Source organism: Phoenix dactylifera, unplaced genomic scaffold (assembly GCF_009389715.1).
Source record: "Phoenix dactylifera cultivar Barhee BC4 unplaced genomic scaffold, palm_55x_up_171113_PBpolish2nd_filt_p 000343F, whole genome shotgun sequence".
In the NCBI taxonomy this organism is placed as follows: Eukaryota; Viridiplantae; Streptophyta; class Magnoliopsida; order Arecales; family Arecaceae; genus Phoenix; species Phoenix dactylifera.
This window is the reverse complement of record NW_024067803.1, coordinates 28,306-46,769: the sequence shown is the minus strand read 5'-3', so window position 1 is coordinate 46,769 and position 18,464 is coordinate 28,306. Positions and strand designations below refer to the sequence as shown.

General features: G+C 37.8%; 1 long non-coding RNA gene and 1 pseudogene across 2 annotated transcripts; both read right to left on the bottom strand.

The window, feature by feature from the left end:
- Positions 1 to 8,857: 8,857 nt before the first annotated feature.
- On the bottom strand, positions 8,858 to 18,101 carry LOC103724282 (annotated as a pseudogene).
- On the bottom strand, positions 15,783 to 17,094 carry LOC120105688. 2 transcript variants are annotated; one of them, XR_005508022.1, is made up of 3 exons: positions 16,514 to 17,094; positions 16,237 to 16,310; positions 15,783 to 16,108 (listed from the first exon to the last, which is right to left on the bottom strand). It is a non-coding gene; the product is annotated as an uncharacterized LOC120105688 (long non-coding RNA). The 2 variants fall into 2 exon arrangements; XR_005508021.1 differs by having other exon boundaries at positions 16,497 to 17,093.
- Positions 18,102 to 18,464: the final 363 nt, after the last annotated feature.

Sequence of the window (18,464 nt, the reverse complement as noted above, 5' to 3'; positions counted from 1 at the left end):
TAACTGATGAGATTGATGACAATAACTCTCCAAAAGTTGGACAAGGCGTGCTGCAAAGTCATTGATTATGGAATGAGTGGAACATGCGTATTAAATTATGGTGATAATTAACAATTTTAAATAGATAAACGAAAAATAACATGTTAAAAAGACTTTACTAATTAAAGTATTTGACACATTTGAAAGGATTGGTGTTTCCACAGTTTTTTGGGCAATACTACGGAAACCTCATGAATTGTTTAAAAAAATAATTTTTAAATATTGAAAGTGAAAAGGGTTTCATCTCTCATAGCATTCTTTCTATGGTCATTAACTATCAGACATACTTTTGTGTAGCATCTAAAGATTTTTTTTTACTTTTTCTGAATAAATCAATCAATGACAAATGTGATAACCATCAAAATACTTCACTAATTATACTCTCTAAAAACTGCCAATGTGTAAAAATTGTGCAACGGAGCAATCATACTCTAGCTAAATGATGAGAAATGATTTGGGAACATATTCCTAGTTAATCAATATCTTTCAACAAAAGAATTTAGAAGATAAAAATTAGCCATTCAAACTTGTTTAGTAAATATATAAATTTTAGTATACACACACACACATAACATATCTATATTTATCTATCTATATATATGTGTGTATGTATATGCATGTATATATATACGTATGTATGTATATATGTATGTATGTATGCATGTTTATATTTCTCATTTACTGCATAGTTCGATAAGACTTTAAATAAATGATTAGATATCTATTAGTTAGGATCCAAACGGACGTGTGTTTAGTCCCACATCGATTATTCACCGAGAAGATCTTGGATACTAATATAAGACAAATAAACCTAAAAAAATAATTTCTAGGTAGCCTTTTTAGGTAAGATCCTGGGTTATTACAAGTTTTCTCTTATATATTGATGATTTGATGGTAATTACAATATGGTAGTCAAATGAATTAAAAAAGGAATATTATCTTTTAGAAAGCAAAAGATACTAGGGATGGGAAATTATCATTTAAGTTTCTTTGTAGATAAAATATCCTTAAATTAGATGATTTAGGAATATCTAATCCATCTCGTGAAAAAGTATCTCAGCTACGCAATTTACACCAAAAGTAGTCCATAAAAAAACGTGAGTGGTATTTAATTTTTAGCTCTTGTTTTTACATTTGAGTGCGCTAGCATACCATTAGCTTAGCGCCTTAGTTATATGACCCCAATAAATAGATAATATTGTAAATGATGAAATAATTAACTTATTGATTGAGGTGTTATAGGCGTATGACATAGACTCTAGAAGTGCTTTTATCAGCATTTTGAAAAATTGAACGGTCAAATAGTTTATAGTAGATCGACAAATAATTATTTATAAATAACCATAATTTAAGATTTTGGCAAGAAAAAAAATGTAAAAAAGTAATCAAATTTAATTACAAGAAGCACATATCAATATATATTATAGTCCGCCACACATAACCTCTATATACAAAGCAAAAGACACAACAATTAGATTGTATGATATGACTGGTCGCATGACAAGAATGGACATCTTTGGCAAAAATTCAGAAGACTTTTTTCTAATTATTTTTTGGAGTTCTTTATAAATGGGTTCAAAAAAAGAAGGTCGTTTTCCGGGAGAACCAAAGGAACTTATGCTTCCATTTCCCAAATTGTAAAAAAACAAAAGAAAAAATTTAAGGAAAATGTCTTTGAGAAGAGACTGCACCAAAATTTGCTCAGCCTTATAATGGTTATGTAGGATACGCTCAACATGCCACATTTTCACACTCCTGTTAGGAGAACATAATCAATTGCTGCTAAAATTCTTATAACAAATGTTCATACAAAAGTTGTCAATCCCAATCAACACATGCAGTTTTACTCCCACCCTTTTGTCCATGAAGTTGACGCGTCTTTAGGTGCATGTATTGTAACAGAAGAAAAAAAAAAAAAAAGAGAAGCAAGTGCATGCATGATCTTTATATAAAGCTATACTTTTAAAAATAACATACATGAATCCTTCAGCGTGTTCTAAGGGAGAAAACTAAGAAACACCCTTCCAAATTACTAAAAAGAGAGTAAGTTAAAGAAAAAGGACAGAGAAAGGAACCTAGTCACATCCGAAAACAATGCTATCTTGAGTAATTTAGCACAACTCTTCCTTGGAATTATCTATGGTCGTACAATCGAGATCTATTAATTTACGGTACTTAGTTGACATTCATAAAAAGTATCAAGTAAATTATGTATTCAATAGATTCTATTTAGCAGAAAAATAGATATTGCTTGATCATTATCAAATAATTATTTATTCATAAACACCTTATACGGTGACAGTAGAAAAGTCTTTTTCCTTCTTTTTTTAGCCCTATCCTTTTATAGAAATATTTTAGTTATAAATTTTATAGAAACTTGACGGCTGTGTTTGGACAAATACATAATGACAAAATTCTATGTTTCTTCCAATATGGTATTTATAGACAAGTTTCTAGATGATAAATCTAATATACATATATGCCTGCATACATACATACATACACACACACACACACACACACACACACATATATATATATATATATATATATATATATATATATATATATTCATGCATACTTATATATCTATATATATATATATATATATACATGCATGCATGTATGCATCCATACTTGTATATGCGCGCGCGTGCGTGCGTGTGTGACGTTGTCACTCAACGCCCACGCGGTGCCCGCCAGTACGTCGCCTCGAGGGCGGGCCAACCACTGGGTTGGTGGGTGCCCCACGAACGGGCTTCGAAGCCAGTAGGGTTGCTCCACGCGACCATGCAGGCCGGCATGTCTTGAATGGACGAAAAGTAGGTGCTAATTAGGTTAGAGTGGACAAGTAAATGCAGGTCCCATGGGTTGGTGTCGACCTTCTCTCCAGTTCTCTCACTTGATTAGTTAGTGTTTTGAACTAGTCTGGATTAGGCAAGGATAAGAACTGCCCACCTAGAAATTAGTCAAGATTTTCGGAAACTAGAGGTATCAGTTATCTGGGTGGGTGATCCAAGACCGAGATGGATTGAAATTTTGGTTTACCAAGTTGAGAAGGAAAGCGAGGATTTTTTACAAAGGATCAAGAATTTTTAAGATCTCTGCCTATATGATGAACCCAAATATCAAAATCTAGGCCGATATGACATTAATGATCACTGTTAGCCATCAATATTAAATTATGTATTCAAAAAAGTAGAAAGGGATGATCGAAGAATGGTATCCAAATATCCAATGCATTCATATTGTATTAGTTGATATCTCAGGATGTATTTATATACATCAATTGAGATAATATATCTTTACATATGAGTGTGATACGAATACAAATAGAGATCTTGAGATTCATTCAAACTATATAATTTGGTTGGACTCATGTTTGCAAGCACCAGATATGTATATATTTAAAAAAATATGATATAGTATCATCATTCTGTGCTCACCTAATGCCATAAAATAGGGCTATTTGTTTGCTTGTCTTTTTTTTATTTTTTTAAAATAATTTTTTTGATAAATAGAAGATTTGTTTTCCTTTCATGAAACTTTTTTTTTTTCCTCTAAGTTACCAGAATTAGCAAAACATATTTCCGAGAAATAACTAAGATACTTTTCATAAATTTATTTAGCTAATGTATAATCTTTTTAAAACCCCTTTTTTTTAAAAAAAATAATTTTACATTGAACCGATATATAATTTAAGACTTTTTAAATTATTATAATTAAATTTAAAAGATTGGCTGGCCCGTATAGACTCTGGAAATCATGTCATGAACGGCCCCAGCAGCCGTCACCTGCCATTCTAAGTCTTCGGAACATTGAATTTGAGAACATTATGATAGGTTTCAACTAATAAATTATTTTATATAAAGGGAAGCTTCTAACTTCTTGCATGAAAGCTCCATATAACTAGCCATTATTTTAAGCAACTAGTTACAATGCACGTATAGATCAACGTGACTGCTCAAAATTTTAAATTTAGAATAATTTTATTAAATCTAAATTCTTAAAACCTAAAGTAGTTAATTTATGATTATTTTACATTTTCTTTCACCTACCGTTCAAAAACTAGCATGCAATGAGTGATTCTTTTCCCTACAATTAGTCTCTACTTTTTCTTTTCTTATTCTATTAGAATCTTTCATTTATAGAAGTGTAGCACGTCTCAAATATTTTAAGAAAGAAATCTAATTAGAACTATCATTATTCATAAAGTTTAACCGTATTAGAATCCATATCTTTTATAGCAGTCGAGCATATTTTAAATATTTTTTTAAAAAAATCTAATAGAAGTTATCAGAGAAAGATTATTTTTGAAAATTAAATTGTGTTTTGTAGTTTGAGAATGATAATGATAATAGTGATAATAATAATGATAATGATAATAGCAGCAGCTACGTGGGCGAAATATAATTTCTAGTTTTTTGTCTTATCCAATTTGTGGAAGAAGATTTGCTTCTTTGCTCTAATTATTTTTTCTAACATTATATAGTGTATTGGTAATGGTATATCTATTGATGTGCTTCATGATTTATGGTAAAAGAACTTATAATTACCAGAGAAAGGAGATGGAATCTGCCATTTATCTTTCAGCTATTTGCAAAAGGATTAGAAGATAAAATCTTGTCTATTGCAATCTCAGGCAACAATAGTAGTGACAGATTGGGATGGGGTCTATATTCTATTATGTCAAAGTTTCTGATTTTTATAGACTCTTTTTATTTAAACTCCAACTAAATCATAGCAATGTTTGAATGTGCATGATAGGTGGGATCGCTCTATTTATATAAAAAATTGCTTGAGATATTTTACATCAGTATGAGTTTCAAATACCGAGCTATTGTGATTTATACCTTGGTGTGGAGGAGTGTGCTCCTCATGTCATACTTCAATGTAGAATAGCAGCCTAGAAATGGAAGCAAGCTCCTCTCTAGGATCTTCTACCTTCCCAAATCTCTCATTGGATGCCAAACTATTAGAAAAAAAATTTCTAGTAATAATAGTAAAAATGAAGCAATTTTGATTTATTACATTGCTTATCATATCTAGGTGGCTAGAGATGACCATATTTTCCAAAGTATAAGACAGAGTGGTAAATTGATTATGTTAAAAGCTTCTACCTAAGATCTAGGTTCGCAAGTTTCTCCGGCTAACTATTTCAAAGAGTGTGTTGATAATAAGGGCAACCTGCAATTCTTTTTATGCAATTTCTGCATCTTTATAGATGACTTATGTTTTTGAGAGCCACTACCTTTCTGCTTCTTCAAGGTCAATTTTAATGGCAGCGTACAAGCAAAAGGTGCATTTAGTGGTGCATGCTTTATTATTAGGAGTGCTAATAGTGCCTTATTACATAGGTGATGTCAGAATCTTTGATATGACAATTCTAATAATGTAATGACGTGCGAAATGGGAGAGGTTAACTTTCACAAACATTGAGAGCTTTCCACCTTTGGTTGGAGGGAGACTTCCCGATAGTGATTAGATAGCTTTCAAATCCTCTTCTAGAAGCTTGCTAGCTAATGATGTGCACATTACTTTCTACCAAGACCTTATATGTATATATATATAAGCTAATAGTATAATCAATTAGATGACGTCTTATGTGGCTAACCACATTGGAACTGAACTATGGGATATGTCCACAAATCTTCCCATTCAATTGTCAAATGTTTTATTTTCTGATTTTCATGTATGCATCTATACTCCAATGATTTAATCTATCTATTTTACCAAAAAAAAAGAAAATAAAAAATCAAGGCAGAATGAAGCCAAATAAGCCCACACGCTCAGCAGCCGAATTGGTTCAGTATTTTTTTTTCCAACACTGGTGGCACCAAAACCTGTCCCCTTGATGAGGTTCTTCGCGGAAGCAAGCTGTTAGAAGCCGGAAGTGGGCTTGCTGCTCCCTCCCATCCGACCTCCCATATTACAAAAAAAAAAAGGCCCCACGCTCCTAAGGACGGTGAGGCACGGAACTTGTGATGTAGTACTTGGAATTGGCTTATTTTAATTGCTTCGGGTGACGTTATCTCTTAAGTGCACACGGAGCCTATCTTGTCGTCGGCCCTCTGTCTATACTTTAGAACTGACGTGGATACATGGATGGAAGCCCACATGAGTTACCTCATCACTGATCTAATTGGAGCTCTTCTATTTGACTCCTTCCAACCGAGGGTTCTATCACGCAAGGGTAGATGGAAACATCAAATGAAAGCAAACCAAGTGTTAGGTTAACTTGGGATGTCGTAGAACTTTGATGTTTCTATAATATTAAATCAAAATAAAAGGAGCAATGCTGAACCCATGCACTTGGTTGTGATTTGAAAGAGGGCTTAAGCATATACCACAAAACGTAAGTTTAAGTTCTTTAAAAACTCTTGGACCCTTGAGCAGCATCTTTAGGTAAATTATAGTTTCTCATGTGCATCATGGCCTCGTCAAGCCCTTGTCAGGATAAGGTGTGAGAATGTATACGAGTGTGTGTTTAGTTTTACATCGACTATGCATTAGGTAGATTTTAGGTACTTATATAAGACCAAAAGATTTAAATAATACCTTTTGATTAACTTTTTTGAATAAAATTCTGAGTTGTGACAAATAGTATTAGAATGTATCCAGCCTATGACTTATGCGGACTAAGAGTACTACAACACAGGTTCATTAGGGATAGCCATTGGCCGATTATAGCGCTTGTAATTAGATTGAATGGATTTGAACCATTTGCATGGCAAGGATGCCAGAGCTTAAACGAAAGAAGTATGTAAGGATCTATATAATCATATATTTAGTCTTATATCAATTATATATAGGTAGATATTGGGTATTTATATAGGACCAAAAAATACAAATAATACCTTTTGACAAGTTTTTGGATGAGGCCTTGAAGACACAATGCTTGGCCCATGAAATAGAGCCTCCCGTTGCTTGTAAAATTAATTGCATCTTCTTGCTAGGTGGCAAGGGGGGATTTTTGTGGAGGTCACCTATTTGATGCCAAACACATACCAGCATGCCACTCCCACTTATCTGAAAGTTGGATCCAAGAACTATGAGCATTAGTCAGCTTCACATAATAGATATGTAGGGCTTTTCCCATTTGGTTCTGGAAAAAGAAAAAGAGAGGCGAAATAGGGCCAAGCATTGAAATATGCAATCTTCCTTGCATGAAAATATCATAAACTTTCTGGAGAAGAAAGATGCAACAAATCAAACAACAGAAGCAATCGACAATAATATAAAGATTGTCAATGCTCTACATGGATGAGTATCGCAAAGACTACTATTTTTCAGTAAATTAAAAAAAAAAAATAGAGCATTACTTAAGAATTGTTCATGTCATTAAATTTGTTAGATGTTGGATGCCAATGGTTTAGCTTTAAACCCAACCTCATCTAATTCAAAGATCTCAAAAGAGCATGTCCTCCCCTCGCCCTCGTAGGAACCGCTCTAAACTTCTCTACATCATTCCAATCAAAGATCTCAAATTTACTTTAGGACCTAAAAAGGAAATCTCAGTAAGGGAGTGTTTGGGTCATCCCGCCCTACAGGAAGATCTTCTAGGATGGCCCCCAATCAGGGAGACGAGCAAAATTTAGGATTCGTACATAGGCCGGGGCCCATTGGGTTTTGGACCATGCCTGAAGCTAACCGATTCAAATGTTATAAGATTTCCATGTAGCAGGCTCCAAAATTTGTCATAATATCAAGTTATGGCTTAATGTGATTCCTATTGCAACTAAATGTATGTTAATAACTGAATTAATTGTGGCAGTAATCTCACTCGACTTTGCTCCAGAAAAAATATACTTCATTCTAGAATACGCTTTTAGTCTTCTTTGGAATTTCAAGTCAAGGATTTTCATTTAGTCGCTGTGATTACGGTTGTCAGAAGAAATATATACTCTAGACCAATGTTATACCTAAAACTTACGCAATGCTCCATGACGAAGCATCCTCTACCTAGTGGCCCATTTACCAAGTCTCAGCATTTATCATGAATAGGTAGGATTAAGAGAGAAAATTGTTCGTTATTTTTTAAACATAAATTTTTATAGGTCTTTTTCTTTTTTTGTCACTATCCACAAGAAAGCTTTAAAGTAAATAGCTGTTGCCTTAATAATCCTAAGTTGCAGCATTTGAATAATAGAAATAGGTGACCATATTTGGCCATCACAAGCATCTAAGCTTTAGTCTGATATTTTTCAACTTCCACATTTTAACTTTTCTAAGTTCCTAGCTCATTTTTCATCAGAAAGACAAAAAAAGGTGCCTAATTAATCAGAGTTGCAGGGACCCATCACTCGATATAGAGGAAGTTGAGGCTATAGGAGGCACGAGCCCCAATAGCACAAGCCATGTATCCAAAGTTCAACTTGCTGGAAAACAAAACTCTAAATTTATTTGTCAAGCTAAGAGATAATAGCTATGAAGCCAGGAATTCAAGTTAAGTAATGGATTGGCGCATCACCTCTACTGCTATGTGAACACTCACAACTAAACCTGAGCAACAGTGGAAAGGTACACAGCCCAATTAGAGATCAGGTCAGGCCCAGGCTCAAGGATGCAAGAGCTGAATACATTGGACCTTGAGGAGCCACCACACAAGTTGTTCTGACTGAAAATAAAGCCATGTAATCTAGAAGTTTACTTGAAATGAAAAGTATAAGCATCTATTTCATGCACGACACAGTTAACTAATTTACCGCACAAAGCAAAGGCAATTTTTTGTGTTGTTTCGTAGAGGCAGCGTGGCAGAATCAACTTCTTTCAATGAAACCTGAATAAAAATCACTAGTATGGCTTCCAGTTATTTCCTCACAAAATTATTGAGCCATGATTGCATTGTCTTTCATTTTTTAGCCATTGTTTAGTCATTCCACCAAACATAAGAATTTCAGACAAAATATATATGGTGTTTGAACAAGAGTTGTAACCTGCCAAAAACAGGTCTTCACTAGGAACTTTAAACAAGTTTCGCGAAAGACCAAATGTATTCCTTATTCCATCTCTAAATCAAATGAACCTTCTCTGCACAGATAGCCTACAAGGAAGGGAGCCCAGGGGACTCAAAAGAACCAGTGGAACCAAAAAGAACAACTTAAGATAGCAACATTTCCACGTATCTTATTGCATTACTTTCTACCTAATCAATATTCCAGCCAAAGACAAAAGCTCCAAGATAAAGGCCACAGTGAAAAAGATTATGTATGGTATGATAAATACCTTTCCTCATCTTGTCTGAGTTGGAGAACATAACAGACCAGATGCGTCAGCTCACACCACTGCTAGTTCGCAGACAGCTCAAATTTGCCCTTCAGTGGCTGGAACAAATCGTGCCCCACAGTAAAGGCAGGACACATCCTTCTGCCCTCGGTAAATTGGAAAAAAAATTGCCCCACAAACAATACAAGGATTCCTAAAATCATAATTCAGCTGGCTTGTATCTTTCCTATCACCACATGCCTGCAGCACTTGTCTAGCCTTTTTTGCATGAGTTTCGGTTGGGCTGCTCTCCAGAAGCATCCTTGCAAAGTTGGCTGCAGTCCTGTAGTTCCCTCCCTTGAAGCAGGTGGTCATGGCACTGGTTAGCATAGCCTCATACGAATTTTCTGAAGTTTGCAGTTGGTGAAAGAGGCCACCAACTCCTGCAGCCGAACCGAGTTGTCCTTCATTTCTTTTCTTTTTACCTCCATCTTCAAGCCCAACACATACTCTTTGGCTATTTCGATCAGCACTTTGACTTCATCAACCTCTCTCCTGGAGTCCACAACAATAAGTGGGATAGTATGCAAGATGTTGAGAAAGAACCATAAAGCTTCTGATAACTTCCCCTCTGCTGTGGCCCAATATGCTGTTTTAAATTTCTCATCCAGCCGAGATAATTTATACACAAGTCCAGGAGGCCCTCACATTCAGGCTAGCAGACTCACCCCAACCCTTCTCAACAGCAATCGATATAACAGGAGCTGAAGTAAAAGCATTTAAGTCCGTATGACTTCTGATATCTAGATCCACGAACAATGGCTTCAAGGGAGCAAAGTTTTTGATGCCTAATTGTCAGCTAAGCAAGGTATCAAAATTTCCAACTGCTGCATGCTCCCTAGAGAGAGATGATTTTTGAATCCAGATCTGGCTCACAGGCATGCCTGGAGTAGGGGCAACAAATAAGGAGATGTGAGCATTACCCGTAGAATTTGGAGTATCAACATCGGGTGGTAATGCCAAATCTTCAAGGTCCCATCGACCTTCCTCATCATTCCTTTCATGTGCCTCACCATCCTCAACTTCCAAAACTCCATTCTGCATCACAACCACTACATCAACCAGTTCCAAGTCATCATCACCCCAATCAGCCCCAGTAGCTTCCTCTTCTTCCTCCTGTCCTGTTCTTCTTCCACTATCTAAACCACCTTCAAATATTCCTCTCATGACCCTCAACAATAGCCAATCACCACTGCACATGAGGGGACTAGGTGGCACTAGAAAAGAATGGCCTCTACCTTCAGGTAGAGAGGGAAGAGTGAACATTATCTCCAAACTCAGTTGCAAGCCTATCTGCAACCCCGTAAGACCATGAACAGTAGCCATGACATATGCTAGAGGCAAATGACCTGCATTCTCCAAGATTTTGACACATTCCTCTATATCACCCAGATGGCATTGTGGAACTGAACCATCACAGCATTTTTAATCTTGACAATCCTGGCATTTTGGAAAGCTTTTCTATACTTACTGTTACAAGATACAAGAAAGATAGTCTTTCAAAGTTCTTTGTTCTCGCGTATGCATATTCCACAACACTGGTATTTCCCTACAGAAGGGCCTCGATGCCTAGCCTATGCCAGTAGTCTTTCTCATCTATCTCATTTGCAGAAGCAACAGCTATCTCGATGTTTCCACTTTCAAGAGCCAGACTGAACCATGTCTTCTCATCTTCGACAGAATGGAGAGCAGCTTCTGGAAACCCTTTCTGTTGCAAATAAGCAATCACAGCCTGTCCACACAGTGTTGAACATATACTCTGTTTCATCAATTGGTATGACCCTGTTCTTCCCATCACGATCCAAACAATAGATATTGTTCCCAGAAACCTTGGTTAAGTATATTGGGACATCAAATGTTCTGATGATTCCATTGTCCCCATTTGGAAGGCAATTCTTGATGTGGTTCAGGGTTTTATATCTGAATACACCATTCTCATCCCACGCAAAAATGTTCACACGGATAGTCTCATGCAAAGTACATCGATGCACAAGTTTCTTACTAGCAATAACGATCACATGCTTGCTAAGCAATGCAACATTCTCCATGTCACCCGACCAAATGACATACTTAACAAAAGGAGTCTGAAGTTCTCCAAGAATAATCCTCTGCTGGAGATTGATAATGACGACCCTATCCTCAGCCCTGCAGAATATATTGCCTATCCCAGCATAATAGATAGCATCAGTGACAATACGAAGAAGACACTTCTTCACAGTTTCATTCTTAAGATTTATTGCTACTCCTATCGAGGACTGCAAATCTATTGTGAGCAACAAAAACTGCTGATCCACCACTACCCTTTTTTGCTTCGATAAAATCACCTTTTCCAACTATATAATTTGGAATCATATAGAGCTCATAAGACCCACCATAAGCATCAGACAGAATAATACAGCATTTTCTGTGGGACTAAATGACAGTGTTCTGGGTCCCTGATTCAAGATAACAGAACCAGGTATTCTTATAGGACACACTTGATTTTCCTTCTGTGATAAAAACTCATAAAACCGCAAAAACCAGTCTTTGATGTAGTAAAGAATATCTCCGCTCACAGAAAAGGCAGGACGTTCTCTCTCCAATTTGAACAAAATCATACCACTGTCATGACCTGCTGCAAGAAAGTTCATCTCAGGATGTACGGCGAGAATCTAGAAACTGTCATGCTCACGCCGAATTGTCTGAAGAGCAGTACACTTTGCACTTCCCAAATACGAGTGCTTTTTGTCCTCAGAGTTAGACACAATGATGTCCTGTCTGGCATGGAACATAACACAAGATACATTACTCATGTGCCTCTTAATGTGCCTACTTCCCAAGCCTTTGCATCTACGGAGTAAAAGAGCAGATCAGGTTAGATCCCTTGTATGTGTTATTCCTTCAATTGAAAATGCTTCTAAGTTTCAAGAACCAAACTTCTTCATGCAGTTATTTATTTAGGTAGAAAAAGTGTAGAAGATGCTGATTGCTAACATGCACAGAAGCATACAACAAATGAATATGACAATTCTAGTTCTATGATCTTTCAAGCAATTTTTGATTCACTTAAACCTAACCAAACAGAATTGGTAAGGCCATAAGTTATCCAGCCATTGCCATGCAAAATAACAAATGATATTAAATTTTTGGTACATCCAAAAGCTCATACCAGTTGTTTTAGAGCTGAAATTCCACTTCTATTTTTTTTAAAAAAAGGTTGAGCAGTCTTCTTTTACTTTACTCATTTTAAATACGAATTATCAAAATCATCATATTGACACGGTAAAGGCAGAAAGATAGTCATAGAGGACTTTAGAATTACCATTCATCCGCCACAACTTCACTTGCCCATCATCAGCTCCAGAAACAATAAGAGGAAGGATTGGATGGACGATCACGACCTTCCAACACATACTTGACTATAACTTCAACTCCCCCAAACAAATCTGTGTTCATCTTGCTCAGACGCAAGACATCATCGACTGGAGCCACCATCTTCTTCCTCAGTGCACTGATATCCCAAACTCAGATGATCTGATCCAAGGAAGCTGATACAACCAAGTCCCCCATTGGATGGAATGATGCACACATGTCATAGTGGTTGTGCCCAGTTAGCACTAAAATGCAAGTCCTTGACAGTCAGTTCCAGATCCTAATTATCTGGTCATCACTCGCACTAATGATCCAAGGGTATTCATCATGGTATTCAACCGTACGGATGTAATCAAGGTGTCCGAAAAGAGTAAACAGGCACCGGTGTGTCTTATAATTCCAAACCTTGATCTTGCAGTCAGCTCCTGAAAATTGCAGCTTGAAAAATTACATAGGACTAAAACAAGAAAAAACCAAAGTTTGGATTCCATTATTTATGATATATGACTAATCAATCCAGTCAGATCCAGTACAGATACAGAAAATTATTTCACAAAGAATGAGAGATGCCAACCACGTATGCATGCATGCATGAATGTAATTAACCGCATACTGACCCATTAAATCAGTCACATCAAATGTAATATGCTGAAAAAATATAATTGTCGAGAACCACCACATTAAAAAAAAAAAAAAACTTTATAGCAATTTTCTTAAGGCCGTGTCATCTAAAGCCATTTTTTATGCACACATGCAAAATCTGATCAAGTACTGACCAAAAGTTTCAAACTTTAAAAAAAAAAAAAAAAAAAAAAAAAGTACCGGCAAGAAATGCAAAGCATCACATCGCCAATTGTTATGATATTTCCTAAGGGACGCATGGAGATCTAAAGCCAATATTTTAAGAAAATGAAAACTAAAATGTAGTGCAATAAAGAAGAAAAAAACATACAGATCTGAAAAGCCAATCATTTTCAGGCAGAATTACAAAATTCTACCCAACACTGACCAAAAGGCTTTAAACCTTAAAAAAAAAAAAAAAAAAAAAAAAAAAAAAAAAGAAAAAAAAAAAAAGACAACTAAAACAAGAAGCAATGCATCGCCAATTGGTATGATATTTCCTAAAAGATGCTCATAGATCTAAAACAATCTCCTAAGAAAACCAAACTTAGAAAAGATGAAGTGAAAATCGGAAGAGAGAATCGCTATAAAAGAAGGAATAACTTCCGGCGCTTTTTTTTGTCTCTACCGACGCGTTTAAGCGTCGGCGAATTCCCAGCCCACGCGTCCCAAAGCGTGGGTCAGACGTCGGGCAGGTGGGCGTGGGTCCGGTTTTTGCCGACGCTAAGAGAAAGCGTCGGCAAAAACAGGGATTTGCCGACGCTAATGAAAGCGTCGGCAAAAACCGCTTTCCCGACGCTTTAAAGCATCGATAAAGACCAATCCAGTTTTGCGTTTTCGCCGACGCTTTAAAGCGTCGGCAAATGTATTTTGGCCGACGCTTTAAAGCGTCGGGATTGCTATTTTTTTTAAAAAAATAAAAATACGAATGTAAATTATAAAAGTCAAAAAAGTTTAATTTTTTAGTTTACTTCAGCATTAACATAAGCGAAAGGTAATATTTTAGTTTACTTTTAAAGTAAACTAGTAATAAAAGTTACTATCCTATAATAAACCAATAAGCTCTACAATCAACTTCCGAGAAAATGTGCAACTGGGGATAATGTATTGAAGACACAACCTTCTGGATGATATTGAATTCCATCTTCTGTTTATCACAAGGAAGAGTTAGGTAATTCAGAAAATATTAGTGGACATGGAAAAGTTTTATTGCATCTGAGATGTGACAAGCTTAGAACAAATCGGCATGGTCTGAGCATGAATTGGCATCCAGTTAATAGCCAAAGCTTTTTACATTACCATGCATTAAAATAACCTCTAAACATAGAGACATCCACAAATCTAAATAGCCACTAATCATAGGCAGCAGATTATCTGCACAAAGATGGCAATTAGGTTTCACTTTGTTTTGCAAGCACAGAAAATGATCACTGTAACCATGTTGTGGAATCCTATTACTCAAAGGAAGATTTTTCTTGATCAATGTGGTCTGTAATATTTGATCCCAAACACTCCAATAAACCAAATACCCTTGCAAATGCATATAGGCAGATGTTAATCATGCCAATCGCATACTTTTGTTGCTTTTGGCAAAATAAAGCTCATGAGTATAGCAACCTAACATAATAAACAGTCAAGTAATCAAACTCCAAGAACCTTGTTGTATGTTATGTGCCAGCAATCAAGCAATTTGTGATTCATGATAATACATGAGTTAGATTACTCATAGAAAATTAAACTACTATTCGAGGAAAGAACTCACATGCTAGCATGGACAGGCAGAGTTGGAAGTTGACATTTTTCCTTGAGATGATAGTTATCAGCAGCACAGAAATGTGGAACAGTAGTAAGCATATCAACCAAGGTTCCTACAGATGCATCAAACTATAAGGCTCAATGGCCACAAATAATTTAATAAGATCATATTGGATATTTGATCAGTGATAAAACATTTTCATAAGCAGAAAAAAGATGAAATGACATTTTGAACATAAGATATGCACATCATTCAGAGGAACATCGGGAAATATGGAGATGAATTTTTCACTGATGGACAGTATTGGAACAGGTCCTGCATTATTATACTAGGAGTTGGGATTGGGCAGTGAAAAGATCATTTCGGCATTCATCTATGCATAACATTACAAGTGATGCAGTATTTTCAGTAACACAATTTTGAATATAACATTACAAGCAACAATCCTCAATTGAGAGCATAAGAAGAGACGTACGTACTTACTAAGAATAAAAACAATGTGATTAATTCCTCTTATCTTCTCTTCCTTTTAATTAAACTGGGGCAAACTAATAAATATAATCCAACATAAGCAATTCTGTTTTCTTATTTTTCTTATGTAATACGACACATATCACCTCAATATGTTGGAAATCAATGTGTTTGAAGAATAGACAGAGGTCCTACTCCTAGTTGGAACATTGAAAAAAGAAGAAGAACAGCTAATGCTAATTTATTGAGTAAATTGCTAATGCCAGACTAGACAAGCATCAACAAATAAAACCATCCAAGCATTTTAAATTAGTTTCCAGTCATCCGAACCCACTTAACACACTTGACGATCCCAAATATGCCTGCTCAAAGAAGATTCATATACAAAGAACCACCAAGTCTAATGAGTAAAACATGACCATATTAATGAATATACAAAGCCGGTAACCGAGCCTATTAGCTGTGACACAGAAAATTTCCTGAAGCTCAGTCGGATGCATTACCACGATGTGATAAAATCAGAAGACATCAATGAGCACCAACCAGGAATGGGTGCTGGCGCACACCACATTCTATTGTTTCAGACCCCGAGGCTGGAACTTGAACCTGCAAAACAACTTGTATCATATAATTCGGGCCAAACAGCATGCGGAAACAGTGCGCAAAATAATCAAGAGAATGAGAGAAGGGGAAGAGAAAGGGGCGGGGACATGCAACTTCCCTAGGTGCCTGACCTGAAGATGGACTGTGCAGGTGGGACATGCAACTTCCCTCATCTGCCTTGCAGAACCATCAGAGGACTTCGAACCTACAAAATAACTTACTGTTAAATTTGGTGCAAAATGTACAATATGATTCATCAGAGGACTTCCAATATCTCATGCATACGGGCAAACAACATGTGATCATACCATAAGTGAGGGAATTTTATAGATAAATACAGTCACACATAGCAAGAAAAAAAGGTCTCTATTAGGACACGTTAGCCACTTACATTCAGAAGGGATCTACCGGCTTGAACCCTGCATGGATCTCCACCACCACATCGTCTTCTTCTCTCCCAGCATCACTATGGACATCGATTTCATTGGTCCCGGCTTTCTCTGCAACCTGCCCTTCCTTCTTGTCCTAAAACTCACAACAAACCCAAAGCAGACTAAGAAAACCCATTTCTATCACTACAAATCCACTAGGAAAAACATCAAATGACAAGATAATAGAAGTCAACAACCCCAAAAGGGATCTCTTACTAAACCATCCTCACACGGATGCCCCATCTACACAAGCTACCAGCTTCATCAAAGCTCAAAGAAGTGAGAAGGGAAAGCACCATTTCTGTGCAGAGAACTGATCAGAACATTGGAGCTCTACGTCTGCACCATTTCTGTGCTTATTAACTTGTGAGATTTGTTCTTTAACCAAACAAGCAAAAATTAGGAAGAGCAATTGCTGAATGCTGGATTGTTTTCCTAGATGCAGCATGTAATTGTTTTCTAAATATGCTTACCATTCTCTTCCACCAAACATGCCTAATTTTCATGTAAATGTTATTCCATCCGAAACACCATCTTTTTACCATACAAACACCATCTTCTCTCAAATCTGGAAGTAAAAACAGTGATAATAAATGTAATGCAATTATAAATAAATAAATGATGGGATAATGCAGGGGAGGGCCTCGGCGGAGGATGGCTGGGGTGCGGGCGGCGGCGAGGGCGCAGAGGCAGGGGAGGGCCTCGGCGATGCCGCCAGAGCCGTGCTCCATGTCGACGACCACGTAGTCGTAGCCGGCGAGGCCGGCGATCTCGGCGAGGGTCGGGGAGGAGCGCAGGAGGAAGAGGCCGTAGAGGGTCTCGCCGGCGACGAGGCGGGACTTGAGGATCCGCGGTTCGGGGGAGAGAGGGGCGAAGTCGGGATCCAAGGAGGCGGCGAAGAGGCGGGCGAAGACATCATCGCCGGAGCCTCTGTTTCTTGAATCCGGAGGGGGTTAGGGAGGGGGGTTGATGATGATGAGAAGGCACCGTTGATGGGTTAGAGAGAGAGAGAAGACGAGGAGGGCGAGAGAGATGTGGGTAATACTACTAGTTAAATAGAGAGAGGAGGGCGGTGGCCGGGAAATCGGAAACCCGGAGAGAGGAGGGAGGAGGGAGGAGGGAGGAGGGATGGTCAGAAGAGGGTTGGGATGTAGGTGCGTTGGCTTCCGACGACGCTTTTTAGCGTCGTCTTAGGTCCGAGACTGCACCGACGCTTATTAGCGTCGTCTTTTGCCGACGCTTTTTACAAGTGTCGGCAAATTTTGACAATAGACCGAAAATTGCCGACGCTTGTAAAAAGCGTCGGCAAAAATGCGTCGGTAAAACCAACTTTTCCTGTAGTGAATGAAGATAAAACCTCGGGAGACGAAGAGGGGTTGAGAGTTGGGGAAGTGGACACCGCGGACGGGGCCGTCGTGCTCGTCGAAGCGGTCGAGTAGGGTGCCCAACCGGCAGTCCCATAGCTGAATCACGCCGCTGTGAAGGCTGGCGGGGATCCACAACCGCTTGCTGTGGAAGCTCAGCCCCTTCAACCGATTGCTCTTGGTCTCGAACTTGGTCAGCATCTCTCCTCCCTTTCCCACCGACGGATCTCTCTCCCAACCCTAGGACGGTCTGGCGCTAGGGTTAGGGTTCAGATCTCGGAGGGAGAAATCACGAAGGGATTGGTGAAGAATAGTTTGGATCTCGGGGTCCCAGATATGGGGAGTGTTGCTGGAAATTGGACCCGGGGGCGATCTTCGGTCGAAGAGAGGGAGCAGTAGGTTCTCACAGGGGAGCGGCAATCCGTCGGCGGGCGGCGTCCTCCGTCCGAGTGCCTGCAGACAGACCGGTGGCCGGATTTTCCGGCGCCGGCCCTCCGACGCTCAAGTCAGAAGGGGGGCAAAATGTATGAGAAGAGGAAGAACAGTATTTGTAGAGTGCTGAAT